The sequence below is a fragment of the Mus musculus genome, chromosome 2 (genome assembly GCF_000001635.26).
Source record: "Mus musculus strain C57BL/6J chromosome 2, GRCm38.p6 C57BL/6J".
NCBI lineage: Eukaryota > Metazoa > Chordata > Mammalia > Rodentia > Muridae > Mus > Mus musculus.
In genome coordinates this window covers 10,135,035-10,152,182 of record NC_000068.7, presented here as the reverse complement: position 1 = coordinate 10,152,182, position 17,148 = coordinate 10,135,035, and positions in this window count along the sequence as shown.

The following is a 17,148-nucleotide window of genomic DNA, read 5'->3' as shown; positions in this document are numbered from 1 at the left end:
TTTCCACACAGAAACCACATAGAAACCTGGCAGCAAACAGGTTGTTTACAGTTGCTATTCTCACTAAGGAAAAAACCCTCAGATCTTCTCCACTAGCTCCCCCAGGGATGAATAACTATTTGTGAACTGAGAGTCCCCATTGCAATGGACAACATCAGGTTATTGGAAGAGGGACAGTAATGGCTACCATGATTTGGGGGCTTAAACAGACCAGGGATTCCATCTTCTTCATCTCTTAGATTCCTTTTATCCTGAAATGTTACACAGGACCATACTCAATATCCCTACCCCCACCCCCGCTTCACATTTTACCTATTATCAAATACTCTCTAGCTTAGAGTCACAGCAGCAACATGAAGAAGTGTGTTTTGTTTTCTTTAGACTGAGGTTTCTCCCTCTTCCCGGAACCAAGGTACTGAAACACACCTCCTTTACTTTTTAGTCAATCTCTTGACAAGATCAGAAGTTCTTTGAAAACCAGCCTGTTTTACAGCTTCTAGCATTGTACATTGCACAGTTAGCACGGGGATAATCTTCTGATTAGTGGAATGAGACAAAAGACACATGGAGTGGATAGGTTCTAAGGAAGGAGAGGGCTTGTCCACACTGGCCCCCTTGATAAAGGCTCTGCACTGTCTGTTAAAGGGCCTCAGCTCACAATGGCCCACTTACAACCCATAGACTTTATAGTGGACCAGGACAATACACACTTTTTGTTTGTTTGTTTGTTTGCTTTGGTTTTGTTTTTGTTTTTCAAGACAGGGTTTCTCTGTGTAGCTCTGGCTGTCCTGGAACTCACTCTGTAGACCAGGCTAGCCTCGAACTCAGAAATCCACCTGCCTCTGCCTCCCAAGTGCTGGAATTGAAGGCATGAGCCACCACTCCCGGTGACAATACACACTTAAGAGAGAGCGTGCTTTGAGTTTAGGGGTTTGTTTCATGTTTCCTCCAGACCAGCAATATTTGTTGCTATGTTATCCCATGATACAGGAATAGCATGACATCTGAAGCTTCAGATCAACGGTGTAACCATGAGTATATACAACCAATATATCCTCTAGCATATACAACCAATATATCCTCTAGCAGGTATGTCTAGCCCATGGCTGAGGATGGCTATGAAGACAGATCAGTATAAAAGTGTAAGCTTAGTTGAAACAGTGTGAAATACCTTTGTGATTTTTTTATGACTATATTGAGTAGTTGTTAAGCATGAATTTTGAAGACAATCTTGTTGCAATGTAAAAGGCTGGACATATCTGCCTGAGTACAGTACATTGCCAATATTTTGGAATAGTGTACGTTTTGTTTCATGCATCATTGGGTCAACAAAATACCTATCTAAATATGTGTGTGAGACACTCAACACTTGATTATAAAATAGAAGCTGGGTTAGATGATTTTGTATTCTATATTCTAATAGAAGTAGTCTTAGCCTGTTTGTGATAGGGTCGGGTATGATGGTCAATATTCGACATTTTAAATGTACTTGCATACAAATGATGTTTTCAACTCATGATGGGTGTGTCAGGAAGTAACCCCATTTAAAAAGAAAAACCTACATTTGTAATTTGTAGTATTCTATTGTTCTTTGTTGCACCTGGGCCTCTGTGGGATGTTTGTAGACCCAAATAAGATCTGGCAAAATTTTCCAAGACTGTTGACAGATATTGGTTTCATGCATAAGAATAGGGGGATTGTCTCTTCTCCATTTTTGTCCCTGCAATTCTTTTAGACAGGAACAATTCTGGGTCAGTAATTTTGACTGTGGGTTAGTAACCCTGTCCCTCTGTTTGAGGCCCTGTCTATCTACTGGAGATAGGCTCTTTGAGTTCCCTCTCCCCAGTGTTGGGCATTTTGGTTGAAGTCACCACCATTGAGTACTTAGAGTCTCTCACCTCCTAGGTCTCTGGTGCTTTCTAGAGGACACCCCACTTCCCCTTAACCCCCAGAGACTGAAGGAAAGGTGGTCCAATGATGGGCCCAACTTGGGATTCATCTCATGGGAGGACACCAAGGCCTGATACTATTACTGATGCTATGCTGTGCTTACAGACAGGAGCCTGGCATGGCTGTTCTCAGAGAGGCCCTACCAGCAGCTGGCTGAGACAGAAGCAGATACAGCCAACCATTGAACTGAAGTCAGGGATCCCTATGGTTGAATTTGGGGAAGGATTGAAGAAGCTGAAGGGGAGAACAACTCCATAGGAAGCTCAGCAGTCTCGACCAACTCAGATTCCAGAGACTGAACCACCAACCAGAAGCATACACAGGCCAGTCGGAGGCCCCTGGCTCAAATATAGAAGAGGTTGCCTGATCTGGTCTCAGTGGGAGAAGGTGTGCCTAATCCTTGGGAGTCTTGAGGCCCCAGGGAAGGGGGAGATCTGGTGGGGGGAGCACACTCTTAGAGGCAAAGGGGAGGATGAATGGGATGAGGTATTGTGGGGTGGGGGAACTGAGAAGGGGGGCAATGACGGGAAATGTAAATAAATAAAATAAAATAAATTGAAGGAAAAAAAAGAATATATTCTTATGCACGAAGCCAATATCCGTCAACAGTCTTGGAAATTTTTGCCAGATCTTATTTTCATTGTGCCTACAAACAGCCACAGAGACTCCTCAAATGAGACATATTTAGATAAGGGCTAAGGTATTTCCCACACTACTATATCCTCTATTGTGAAAGAGGGAGACAAAAAAGAAGGAAAGAAACTGACAGAAGGAGAAGGGCCAAGGAGACGAAGAAGAAAGTATGAGAGAGTAAATGGTCAAACAATATGTTATATTTGAAGTAAGCTGTCTTTTTAAAAACCCATCCACCATACACAATAAATATATGCCAATAAAACAACAAATAAAATCTACAGTAGAAGCTATAGAGATGGTACAGTGGATAAAAACCCTCTCTGTATAAGCTTGAGGGCCTAAGTTCAAATACCCAGCACCCATGTGGAAATCCAGGCACGCTCACTGGGTCACCTGTAGTCCCAGTGCTGTTTGAGGCAAAGGCAGGAGAGTCACTGGGGCTTGGTGACTGCCAGCATAGCTCCAGGTGTGGACAGCCCTGTTCCCGCCCATCCCCCCACCATTACACCTGTTTTCTTCACTCCTGACTCTTATTTCTTCAAGGATCCTCTACCCAAATTCTACTCAGAAATAGCTTCAACCTTCTCTAGCAATGCACACTTAAAAGTTTCTCTCCCTTGAAAAAGTTCAAGGTTTATGAAATGCAGGGCTAGGGCCACATTGTAAGGATCAAAGTCTCGGTGCTTGCTCATGTGAGAGATATGCACTATGCCGCTAAGCTAGCGTCCCTAGCCTTTAGCTTTTTGAGACAAGTGACCTCAAACTCTTAATTTTTCTACTTTAACTTCTCCAATGCCAAATTTTCGGGAGTGTGCTCCCATGCCTGGATTGTAGTAGTATGTTTTATAGATTCCTGAAGACATTAGAAGGTCCAACTAATGTTCATTGTTTTTGCCTTGTTTTCCACATGTGAAAAACAACAACAAAAATTAGAGCTAGTGTTTCGTGGGCTGGCATTAGCTGAAAAGAGCCAGCTGCCATGTCTGCTCGGCATCTACATTCAAACGGAATTCAAAGCCAGGCTGATATCTCTGCCGAAACAATTATCTGTTGAGCAACCATTTGTCTGTATAGAAATATACATTGATCAAAAATCTTGTAATGAAAAACAGAGTTGTTTGAATTTTCTTTTTAAATGATCCAGTAACAGGATTGTCATCTTTACAGTATCTGGAATTACCAACAGGAGAAGTCTCAGTGTGTCTGTAGGCATTTTTCTAGATTATGTTAATTAAGGTAGAAAGACTCATCCTAACTATAGAGGGCGCCATCCTCTGGGCTGGCTGGGGTCCGGAGCTGAAAGAAGAAGAAAGAAAGAAAGAGAGAGAGAGAGAGAGAGAGAGAGAGAGAAAGAGAGAGAGAGAGGGAGGGAGGGAGGGAGAGAGAGAGAGAAAGAAAGAGGGGAAGGGAGAGCCGGCCATGGTGGCACACACCTTTAATCCCAGCATTCGGAGGCAGAGGCAGGTGAATTTCTGAGTTCGAGGCCAGCCTGGTCTACAAAGTGAGTTCCAGGACAACCAGAGCTATACAGGGAAACCCTGTCTTCAAAAACCAAAAAAAAAAAAAAAAAAAAAAAAAAAAAAAAAAAAAAAAAAAAGAGGGGTTGGGAGGAAGGAAGGAAAGAAAGAAAGAGAGAAAGGGAGGGAGGGAGGGAGGGAGGGAGAGAGAGAGCACGAGCTGAGTATTAGTGTCTATCTCTCTATCTCTCTCTCTCTCTCTGTATGCTTCCTGACTGTGGAGGCCATGTGAACTGTGTCCCTTCCCTTCCCCACCATGATGAACTATGTCCCTTGAAGCATAACCAAAATAAACTCTTCTACCTTAAGTCTTTGCAGGTATTTGGTCACAACACTGAGAAAATGACAGACACTTAGAACAGCACTGGTACTCCAAAGCACAGTCTTGGCCTTGACTTGGAATTCTCACTTGGAATAGCACAGAGGAGTTTTCAAACACAAATGGAATAAGACACACATTCTCTCTCCCCTGCAACCTGTACCTGACGCCCACCTGGTATTTTCTGTGATGCTAAAGCCAGAAGACAGAGAACCCAGCAGCACCTGAAGGCAATCCCCAGAGTGTTTTCAACCTAAAGGGCTGCCAGATGTGTCTTAGCCAGATGTTGGGAGAGCTCCAGAGAATGTACCTGCCAACACAAACGTGTCTGTCGAAGGCTTCTGGCTCCCACAGAGTGTGGGTTTTGTGGGTGGTGCTGAGAGACGTATCACACACTAGCTGACTTGGCAGTGTTGTTGGATTCTCTGGAAGTGCTGATGGGCAGGCTGCCTGGCTGGCAGAGAGGGAGCCTCTGTGGCATGCAACTCGTTGTGCGACAGGTACCAAACACATGGGTACAGACGTGCAGAGAGGATAATGCCATCCTTTCTCTTTCCGAATCTCCAGCCTGTCTGGTGCGGACAGCCTTGACACACTTGCCAGTTTATAAAATCTTTGTATACAGCTGTTCTGGTTTGTCTTAAAGTCCTTTTTCTGGTATCCCCCCTGGGTTACATAAGGCCATATTCATGCAAGTGTATACTTTGAGTACATTTCTCCCATTCCCCACCCACCACAATTTTCTATTCACCCCTTCTTGGTCAGTCTCCTTAGCTCCTGTAGACAGTTTTACATTTACTCCCTTGCCTCATGCACATATGTGACTTTATCTGTATGCATAAAATCTAGCCGGGCGTGGTGGCGCATGCCTTTAATCCCAGCACTCGGGAGGCAGAGGCAGGCAGATTTTTCTCTGGTGGTGTAATTTTTAGGGGGCCTTTGGAAGTATGGCCTTGCTGGAGGAAGTATGTCACTGAGGGCGGGCTTTGAGGTTGTATAGCTTCACCCCACTTTCAGTGAGCTCTCTGCTTCATGCCTGTGGCTCACGGTGTGATTTCTCTGCTTCTTGACCTCCACTCTATGTCTGCTACTCGCTGCCACACGCCCCTGCCACGACAGCCTCTTACCCATCTGCAATTCTGTCTTCCTTAGCTTGTCTTCACCGCAGCAGCAGAAAGGTAGCTTCCGCAGATGCATGCTGGCTTATATGCGTATTTATGTGTGTGCATTTTCTCTGCCGTGAGAGCTGCTTTTACTTTTAACGGTATTATTAGAAATAACAAGAGCTAGGGATATAGCTGAGTGATGAAGTGTTTGCCTAATATCATTGGGCCTTGGATTTGACTCCCCAGTACTACCAAAAATGGGGAATAAAGAAAGTATTTTTTAGCTCCTTCTATCAACTACACATGGCATGCATATCAAAGGAGAATGCTGGCCTCAGAGGTTCTATTATACACAGGCATTTCTGTATTCTGCTAATTGTCTGACTTAACCTTGTAATGAAGTCTCTATCATTCAATCAATCAATCAATCTATGATTCTATATCTATCATCTGTCTGTCTATCATCTATCTATCTATTATTTGTATCTATCTATCTATCTATCTATCTATCTATCTATCTATCTATCTCATCCCTCTCATCTCTATTTCTGTCTCCTTTGAGACAAATTATTGCTATGTATTCCAGGCTGGCCTCAAAGTCATGATCTTCCTACCTTACCCTGCCCACTTAGGATTACAGGTGTCTGCCACTGTGCCCCCATTAGCCTCTCTTGTTTAAATATTTTTCAGGTTTTACCTCTATTTCAATGGGAATACCAGCATGTCTCTCCCTCGTATTAAGAGCACGTCTAATGTCTAATGTAGCTTCATGACCACAAAAGGGAAAGACAACTTATGGACCACATGCCAGCCTGATGCTAAGTGTTTTCCATGCCTTACCTTATTTGCTCCTTGAGATAATCTGCACAGCACAGACGAAAATACAGCTTCAGAGAAATGCAGCAACTTCCCCAAAAGGACAGAGCTATAAACAGTGGCGGGGGTTTAATAAATCCAAGGTTGTCTGAAGAGCAGCTGCGGAGCTTTCGTTTCCTCGTAAGGCTGCTGTGTTTTTATTGCACATTTGGTTTGTATTTTAGCAGATTCCAAATCTTTCAGAGTCTCTAAATTCTCAAGGCTACTGAGCATGCTGGACATATCACTGGGCAAAACAACACACACACACACACACACACACACACACACACACACACACACACACAAGTCCAAAAGTCCTGCAGCTCCGGGCCTCTGAGCACACATCTCAGTAGCAGGACATAAGCATACTTCAGGCCCTGCTTTCAACCTCCAACATACAGACAGAAAGGAGGGGCAAGGAAATATATATGATAGATTTTTTATGCACAAATAATGCACTTAGTAGTGACAGAAGGCAAAACATTTGTCTGCAATATTATTGGCACAATAAACTACAAACTTTGATATTTAACACAGCACACATTTATTGTCTTAGACTGCTGAATCTCCAGCTACTACAGCTTCCCTGTATTCTGTGACTTGTGGCCCTGTATCCCTTCACACCCTGCTTTCTCATGCCATCTCCTTTCTGACTTTCCTTCTCTCTCTCTCTCTCTCCCTCTCTCTCTCTCTCTCTCTCTCACTCTTCTCATCATAGGGCTCACCCAGATAACTCAGATCTCATTTCAAGAATCTTGACTTAACCTTGACACCTTCAAAGTTCTTTTCATCATGTGAAGAACATACTCTCAGGTTCTGGAATTGAGGACACGAACATGTCACTCAGCTTACTGCCATTGTAATATACCTGTTGTCCTACCCTACAGCCTGAACTTTGTAATTCTGAGAAGAGAGAAAGATTTTATATAGGGATATGTTTCCGGGAAGATGAATATATCAGTAAAGTGCTTACCTTGCAAACATGAGGACCTGACTTTAGAGTCACATTTAAAAAAAAAAAAAAAAGCCAAGGATAGTGATGTGCACTAGTAATTCTAGTACAGGAAAGACAGAGATAGGAGGATCCCTGGGTCTCACCGGCCAGTCATCCTAGCTTGCTCGCTTGGTGAATTTCATGCCAGTTGAGAGATTTTGACGCAGAACACAAAATGGGGAAGAGATGGAGTGATGGCTTGGTAAGAACACGCACTGAACAAGCATGGGGACCAGAGTTTGGATCTCAGCACCTATGGCTACACCCACACCTGGATCACTGGGGTCCACTGGCCATCCTCATAGCTCCAGAGTCAGTGAGAGACAGCAAGGCAGACAGCAACAGAGCATGACCCCCAACATCTTCCTCTGGTCTCCAAAGCCCCACCCCCAACACACACGCACAATCCACACACATAAATAAACTTTTAACAAGTACAAGTATGTTGGGGTTAAGATGTAGAAAAGACTAGAGATTTCTCAAAGCTTTTGTTTCCTGAGACATTTTGATGGTTGAGCTCCTGGGTGACAGCTGATAAGGGCTGTAATAATTAGCAGTGACTTTTGATGCCATCTCTAAAACTTCTCCCGAGGAAAAAGGTTTCTTGATGAAGTTATCAGAGTTTAAGATTCTTTCAATAGGTTAAATCCATTTGTACCGGAGCTCTCCAATGCAGTGGCAATCAGTTAGCTGACTGGCTTGTGAGTTTACTATACGTCTACCTTTTCTGATTTATAAGTCCAGTTTCCGAATAAATTTATAAGTATTTGCTCTAATATATATGTCACAGGATTATCTGTTATTGTGGTCAAATATCCTGACCAGAAGCAACTTTAGGGCGAAAGGGTTTTACTTTTAGCTTATCGTTCTAGGAATGGGGGTTTGAATAGACAAGGCTCGAATAGACTCATGTGTTTGAATGCTGGGCCCATAGGGAGGGGCCCGATTAGGAGGTGTGGCCTTGTTGGAGGAAGTGTGTCACTGTGAAGGTGGGCTCTCAGGTGTCTTACATTCAAGCTCTGCCCTTCTGATGCCTTCAGATCCAGATGTAGAACTCTCAGGTCCTTCTCCAGCACCATGTCTGCCTGGACACCACCATGCTTCCCTGCTGTGATAATGGACTAAACCTCTGAAACTGTAATCCAACACCAACTAAGTGCTTTTCTGTATAAGAGTTGCTTTGGTCATGGTGTCTCTTCGCAGCGATAAAACTCCAACTAAAACACTCCGTTATAATTCATCATTGTAGTGAAGTCACACTGGCAAAAGCACCATGTGAGTCACCTCACATTCACAGTCAGAAGCAGAGAGAAATGAACCCATGCACTAGAAAGACCTAGCTGGCTTTTACTCTTATACGGTCCAGGGTCTCAAGGCAGAGAGCTGCACCACCTGCTTTCAGGCTGGGTCTTCCTACTCAATTGGACAATGAACATAGTGCCCCATAAACTGCCTAGAATTCCAACCTAATCCAGACAATCCTTTGTTGGCATTCTTCCCAAGTGATCCTAGGCTGTCAAGGTGACATTTAAGCTAATCACAATTCCCTGTATTGACTCATTGATGCTATTGTGTGAACCTTTATATAGTCATCATATATATATATTCATCACATACTACAAACATGTATATATTGCCAGAGTCAATCTGTAATAGCTTTAAGATGTGACTATTTAAATAGGCTTTTTGGATAGAAAAGGCTTAATTACCCATAACCCCCCCCACACACACACACAACAGAAAGCCTGTATTTACTTAAGGACACTGTAGTAAAGCTCTAATTACATTATTGCCCCAGTAACAGCTGGCAGGACCATCAGCTCCCAGCAGGAGGCCCTGTTTTATTTGTAAGTTCCTCCTCTCCAGTTTAGACCAGCCCTTGCAGTAGCCCTAAAGTGATGACCTCTGTCTGCCACCTAGTGGAGATAGACATTCTAGCCAATCTGACGAGCGACCTTAGCTGCTCTTGAGTGAAAGCAACAAAAACTTCAGAGGAAACAGGAACTCTTGCACAAATGTGCAGCTAAGCTAAAATATCCATCCTAGTGCTTCTTACCCCATGTTCCTGACGTCTTGTTCTTAGGTTACCTTCTATTCACATCTCACATGGGCTATCCACCTCTATTCACGTCTCAGATGGGCTATCTGCCCCTATTCTGCCTACTTCCTGCAGAACACACTGTTGTCTTCCATGGCTGACCTTACAACAAAGATGTGTTGGCTCGTGACAGGCAATGGTGCTGAGGGAAAATGGCGTAGTGGATGGGAAATGAAAACCAGTGATGGCCAGGCGCTCTTCCTGGCTGATTCCACTCAGTCTTGCTAGCCACACGACTGCTGTTTGAATGAACCCTTCCTCCCAGAAGATGGATTCTCCCTTCTGTGGTTTTCGGTTTCTCCTCTAAATCACTGACCCCTTCATCCGCGTTGCTAACTTTCTTATCCACGTCCTGAGCTGATTTCCTCACCTCATTGATATGACAGAGTCATTTCTGGGTCATTGATCTTTTTGAAAAGTCAGACACTGAAATCTCTTTCTGGCATTTCATTCATCTCATTGTTATTGGTTTCCAGTCTTGAGGAGGTGCAAGCTGGGGGAGGTATCATGTGAGTCAAAGAATTAGTAAAAATATTATACTGTTTGAAATGATAAAAGAGAGAGCCAATTAAAAAAAAAAGCTTAATTGCTCTAGATGAGCAAATAATGTATACAAAATACAACTATCCAAAGATGCCATATACCAACACTAACCCCAAATATTTCTCTTTTGGACCTGTGTTTTTAGGCTACCCTCTATTCACATTTCATATGGGCTCTCTACCTCTATTCATATCTCAGATGGGCTATCTGACTCTATTTAGATCTCAGATGGAATATTCACCTCTATTCATATTCCAGATGGGATATCTGCCTCTATTCTACCTCTACTTATATCCTAGATGGGCTATCAACCTCTATTCATGTCCCAGATGGGCAATCTGCCTCTATTTTACCTCTACTCCTAACCCAGATGGGCTATCCACCTCTAATATATCAGATGAATTACCCACCTCTCATATATCAGATGGGCTATCTGCTAAGTCAGGAAAGAAGCCAGCTGGAAGGAGGGTGGATGCTCTGAAGCAAATGAAAAAAGAGAAGAAAGCCACTTTTCTAGCCTTCTCCAGATCACCTGTAGCTCCTTGGAGTTTGACTTTCAGGAGTTTACTATCCCAGTACAAGCATCCCTGTGAGTCGTTCCCAAAATATGGTCTGGCAGCCTCTGTGTAAAGTTCAGATACAGCATTAATGATCAATGTCAACATCCAGTGCAGACACTATTCAGTGAGACTTGGCCAGGCTTCACTTACTGCAAAGCTCCTCACAGTTGCCTTCGACTTGTCTCTAGAACGTTCTTTATTAAGTATTCATTTCAACGTTGACATCAAGTCTCTGAAACTCTGTCTCCTTACACTTTCCACATCGTTCACTTTCCTTGTCATTAAATGAATTCCCAATGGGTTTAGAGGGTAGTTCCGTGATAGAATATTTCCTATCCTAAAGATTGCCCACAAATTCTTTTTCATTCTTCAAACTGAAGTTGGAATTCGTTTCTTTCCCCTTCGGATCAGAGGTGTCTCTCAGACTTGGTTTGCCCAGTTAAATGCTGTATACATATGGAATCCATGATTGGGACTTAGAGGTCTACAGATTACACTTTTGAGTTTTCAGGATGCTCTTCCTGAGACCCACCTTGCTGTGTATATCATGTGGCAATTTTGTAGACAGGAGAAGTCAGACGCTGCAGTAATGACTTCTAACCCCTGGCGAGGTCACTGAATGCTGGAGCCTAAAGGAATCTCTGCTTGCCTACAGGCCCAGACAATACTACACAGAGCAAAGGAACCTCCAATTGAACCCAGCAAAACTACGGACTCGGGAGACTTATTAAATTGCATCAATAACACAGTAGAAGGAAAACAGAACATTCTGGGTACCGACCTGTCTTGGCCCAGTGATTGCTGCCAAACTGCACCTCAAAGGAACAACTGGCAGATGCTCAGAGTTCCTGGGGTGAGTAACAGAAAGACCCAGTTTCATCCATTTGAACTCCCTCTGCCCCCAGCCCTCTCACGGCAGGCCTAGCCCTGCTCATTTTTATGCCATGGAGACTGGCTACCTGCCCGGCTTCTTCCAACCTTTGATTTCGTTCCCTGGATTCAGACTCTGTCCTCCTTTCTGGCATGGAGTCTCCATCGGTAGTAAGTTCTTAATAACCTCCTCTCCAGCTTCATACTTGGATGGTAGCCATACCCTCTCCAGCTTTGCCTTATTGAACTGTGTGTTCAGATTATATGCTCAGGATATAGTTTTAAAATCTTTGTTCCACCAGCCTTCAATGTCCTCCTTGGGAACACTGTCCATTTCCTTGGAGACAGTCTGCTGTTGGCCCAGAGCTCATCGATTACACTAGACTCTCTGGACATGGAGTTCCAGAGACATTCCTGCCTCTCCTTTCCCAGCACTGTTATTATAAGAACCAGTTCATTGTGCTTACAAGGCGAATAGTTTACCAACTGAGCTATCTCTCAAGCCGTCATTCTATTCTCCTGGTTAGACTTCTTGAAACAACTGGCCCTATAGTTAACCAGATGAAAATTCATTGCATTTTCTCTTATATCACCCATAAGAAACATTTTTAAATTAAATCTGTACTATGACAAACCTGTGTCTTTATCTTAAAAACATCATAGTAAAGTGATATAAAATTACTTCAATGTAATGTCAAGCACTAGTTATTTGGGCAGCAAATCTCCCCGTATTATTTGTAAGTTCCATAGTCAGGAGGATTTGTCTATGATGTAACAGCAGAGTTTATGAGTTATGTGTGACAACTCATAAATTTGTCTATTGACAAATTACTTTGCCTCTGAGGGCCTGACCAAAAAGAGGCCACAGCTCTGGCTTCAGTGTAACCCCAACTGCAATTCCCTCTGAAAATCTTTGATTCCTCTCCTTCTTCACCCTTAAGCACATCTTGAAAGAACTCTCTTGCTTGGCTTGCTTTCCTAGATCCCCTTCTGTCTTCTTCCTGAACTTGGGGCCCAGACTGTCCTCTTCTCCCTTCTTTGCTCTACTGACCATGATTAAATAGTTTGTGTGTATGTTTACTTGGTTTTAGTACCAAGAATGAGACACAGGGCCTGCAGTATGCTAGGCAGCATTCTGCTACTAAGCTGTACCTTCCACCCTATAGTCGGAGTCTAGAACATCAGACAAAGACCTGTGGGTTGAATTTTTTGGCATGATTTGGAGGAGGTGGAATGTTTATAGGAGTGTTTTGAGGGGAGGAGTTTAGGTCATTGTATGTATTGGTTACTCACTTCTGAAACATAGGATGTGACAAAGAGACTTAGCAGAGGAAAGACTTACCTGGCTCACAGTTTGAAGGGAACACAGTTCATCATGGTAGAGAAGGCTTAGCAGCAGAAAGGAGATGCAGCTGTTCACATTGCTTCTATAGACACAAAGCAGAGAGAGACGAATGCTGAATACACGCCTGCTTTCTGCTTTATCCTCAGTCAGAGACTCCAGTCCGTGGAATAGCATTGCCCTCATTCAAGGTGGATCTTCCCACCCCACTTAACCTCTATAGAAATGCCCTCATAAACAAATCTAGAATTTTGTCTTCTAAATTCCCTCAAGTTAACAATAAAGATTAATCATCAGGTTGCAATGCCTTTGAAAGGTATGCAGTGACATTGCCCTACCCCCATCTTCTGGCTGACAGTACCATTTTCCTTTGCCTCAGGCTCCCACCAAGACACATTGCCTCGCCATGAGTCAAAGAACAATGGAGCCAATCAACCATGGATCCAAATCTCTGAAACTGTAAGACAAGGTAAAGCTTTTCCCCTGAAGAATCATCACTATTTTTTTACAATGATAGAAACAAAAACAACCCCATACTGATCCTTTTTGCCCCGTGAGCTTCCAGCTTCATCTCCACTCCATATCAAGTGAGCCTCAGGCAAATTACACATACACACACACACACACACACACACACACACACACACACACACACACACAAATGCTCACACACCCACCTTGAATTCTTTCTTTTTTGAGTCACCAAGCATCTTTAGATTGTTTCTTATATATTTTTTCAAAGAAGACTCAAGCTCGCCAACTTGTTGTAATTTATAGACCCCAAGTTCTTTTTGAATATTGCGATGATCTAATAGTTATAAGTTAGAATCTCTTTCTACTCAGAACTTTCAGTAGAGCAGAGGAATTGGTCTGAGAAATGAATCATTAAATTCCTTTAGCACAGCCTTGCTGGCTCTGTCTTTCTTTGGGTTTATATCCCCATTGCACGCTTTACTCTTTTCAGTTTGATGTTGTATTGCAAGGAAACAAGCCAAATAAACTGTTGACTGACATTAAGCCATCTTTGCTGGGTTGCCCATCTCTTTATTTCTCTTAATTCTATCCTGTATGCTTCAAACACAGTTTGTATGTGGTCCTATGTACAGAGGCCCGAGGTCGAGCTTCCTCCCATTATTCTCTGCTCACTTGCTGTGAGATTAAAGCTCACTGAGTTGGCTAAGCTAGCTGGACAATGGGTTTCAGGAATCTGCCTGTTCTGTCCCCAGTTCTAGGATTACAGGAGCCTGCACAGCCACTTTCTGCCTTTTCTGTGGGTTCTGAGCTCTGACTCCGGTTCACATGCTTGCCCAGTAGTACTTATTGTTAGTAATTATTATGTTTCCTTGTGACATGTCATATATGCATATCCTTATACTTTATTCATATTTACTCTTGCCCCCTCCCCATCAACCTCCCTCCTATTCACTTGACTCTCTCCTCCCTCCCCAAATGGTCTCCCCTTTGGCTATTCATTTTATTTATATTTATCTTGAGATTATAACACAACTATAATTTTACTTCCCCATTCTCCCTCCAAACCCTCCCATATACCCCTTCCCACTCCTTCAAATCCATGGCTTCTTTTTTCATTAGTTGTTACTGTGTGATGTGTGTGCACATATGTGTGTGCACATATATGTGCATGTTCCTAACTATAACCTGCTCAGTCCTACAACGTTGCTTTTATGTATGTTTTTAGGGCTGTCCATTTGGTACTGGACACCCAGTTGCTGTGCTCTTCTCTGAGGAAGGCCACCTCTCTTCCTCCCAGCTCTCCTTTAAGCATCCCTCAGCTGCCTATAGTTCTCAGAGTTGAAGCCTCATGCACTTTTCCCTGTAGAATTTGTCACATGCACTGATGTCATCATTGCTCAATTCATGTTTGGGCAATCCATGTTGGGTGTAGTTTCTGACGACACTAGGTGACACAATTTCACAGCAGACTCACTGATCCTCTGGCTCTTGCAATTTTTCTGCCCTTTCTTCCACAATGTTTCCTGGTCCTAGGTATGGGAATTGCAATGGCTATTCCTGGTTGTCAACTTGACTATATCTAGAATGAACTGCAATCCAGAATTGGAGGGCTCACCTGTTGTGACCCAAATCTTGAGGCTGGAAGATGCAAGCTTCTGACCTGGATCTCGGCCTGAAGATATTGAGTAGTGGCCATGAAAAGCTTAGGCCCAGGCAACTTAGTACATGACTTTAATTCCAGGAGACTGAGGCAAGGAGCTCTCTGAGTTCAAGTCAGCCTCGGACAAAGCCAGTCCCAGATCCAGGCATGGTGGCACACACCTTTAATCTGGGCCACACCTTCTGCTGGAGACCTAAGTAAGGACATTCCTTGGAATGGGGAAGATTCGCTCTTTGACTTGCACTTTCTTGCCAGCACATCTGTTGGAATCTACTTCTACAGAAGACCAGCTGAAACAACTAGCCTTGTGGGACTGAGCAGCTATTAGGCTCTTGGACATTCCATTCACAGCTACCCATTGTTAGGTTAGTTTGACTACAGATTGCAAGTCATCACAATAAATTCCTTCAGTATAGAGAGACATGCCATAAGTTTGATGACTCTAGAGAAACCTGACGAATACAAGAATGTTTTGTTGACGACATATCCATTAGGACTGGACTCTATAACTCTACATTTTGATTGGTTGTGGTTTTTATAGTGGTCTCCATCTTGAAAAGAGAAGGCTCCATGATGCCAGGTAGAGACAGGCCTTATTTGTGGGTATAAGGACCAATGTTATTGAATGTTGTTAGGTACTGTTCTTACACGTGCTACCCCACTTACTGATCATGGTGTTATCATCCTACCTCTCCTTACATCTTGCAATTTCTTCTCATTAGAAAGAAGAGTTGGTTCTATTGCCCTGACTCTGGACTGGACTAATTAGGAACATGAGTAAGGGTCGGTAAATGTGGATTACATTAAAACCAATAGGGACTGTCTTTTCCTTTGATTTGACGTGCTCTTAAAACATTCTTGGGAAGCAAGAGAAGTGACCAGAAGTGAAAGAAGCACATATTGTTACCTAGAGATCAAAATGTCTTCAATAAACTTGCTTTAATAATATTATTAATAAAACAGGGCTTGGTGGTACACACCTTTAATCCCAGCACTAGGGAGGCAGAATCAGTCAGATCTCTGAGTTTGAAGCCAACCTGGTCCATAGAGAAAGTTCTAGGATGGACAGGGACACACAGTGAAACTCTGCCTTGAAAGATCAAACACAAAACAAAACAAAACAAAACCAGAAATAATATTAATGATAATAATAGGCATGCATTCAGTGTGATGCAAACATAGATGACCTTCACATGTTCTCATAGGTATCTTTATCTTTTACTTATGGGCATCAAAGTATGCAAATATTGTCCAAGCATGAAATCGCTAGAGAATCAGAGAGGCAAGCTGCCTATGTGATAGGTAGTGAGGATTTGGAGCCAGACTGCTTCCTCAGACCCTATTGTCACCACCACGCTGTGCCCACCTTTCTAGACCCCCCCTCTATCCACTGCCTGTAATGGCTCTGTGAATATGAGTGGCTCTGGCCATGTGACAACCACTTTGAGCCATGCCTCATCACCTTTGAGAAGGTCCATTCAAATGAGCTCTAGCGGTCCCATGGCTCAGACATCCAACCTTACTCTACAGCTGTTACAACTTGGAGAGAGACCTGATAGGACACAGGAAGGAGATCTTGACCAGCAGATGGATTCAGATATTAGGTGTTTGGGTGATCCAGCTTCTGGATATGCTCCCTACTTTTCCAGAAACTTCTAGACACCATAGGAAGAATGCCTAAAGCTGCTATACTTCGGTTGACCTATGGTGACTGATACCTCTGCACCCCTAGTCTCATTATCTCTAGGGGGAAAGATGGTATGAATTTGAATGTTGAACACAAGAAGCACAGGAAAGAAGATGGTCCAACAACAAAGATTTTATCGGCATAAAAACTAAGGAGAACTCCAGTTCCATAATCCCTAGGTTATGTGTTTACTCGTGGTGCAGATATTTTGTACCAAATATTTTTCTCCCAAAGTGTTTTCATATCATGGATCTAAATGACACTAACTTATACCTGTACCTAATGTAAGGGAACAGATGTGGCCAGATAGTAGGACATTGTCTTTAAAATGCAAATAGACAATCCTTAAAAACATCTAACAAACTGGATGGTGGTGGCGCACGCCTTTAATCCCAGCACATGGGAGGCAGAGGCAGACAGATTTCTGAGTTCGAGGCCAGCCTGGTCTACAAAGTGAGTTCCAGGACAGACAGACAGGGCTATACAGAGAAACCCTGTCTCAAAAAAAAAAAAAAAAAAAAAAAGCATAACAAA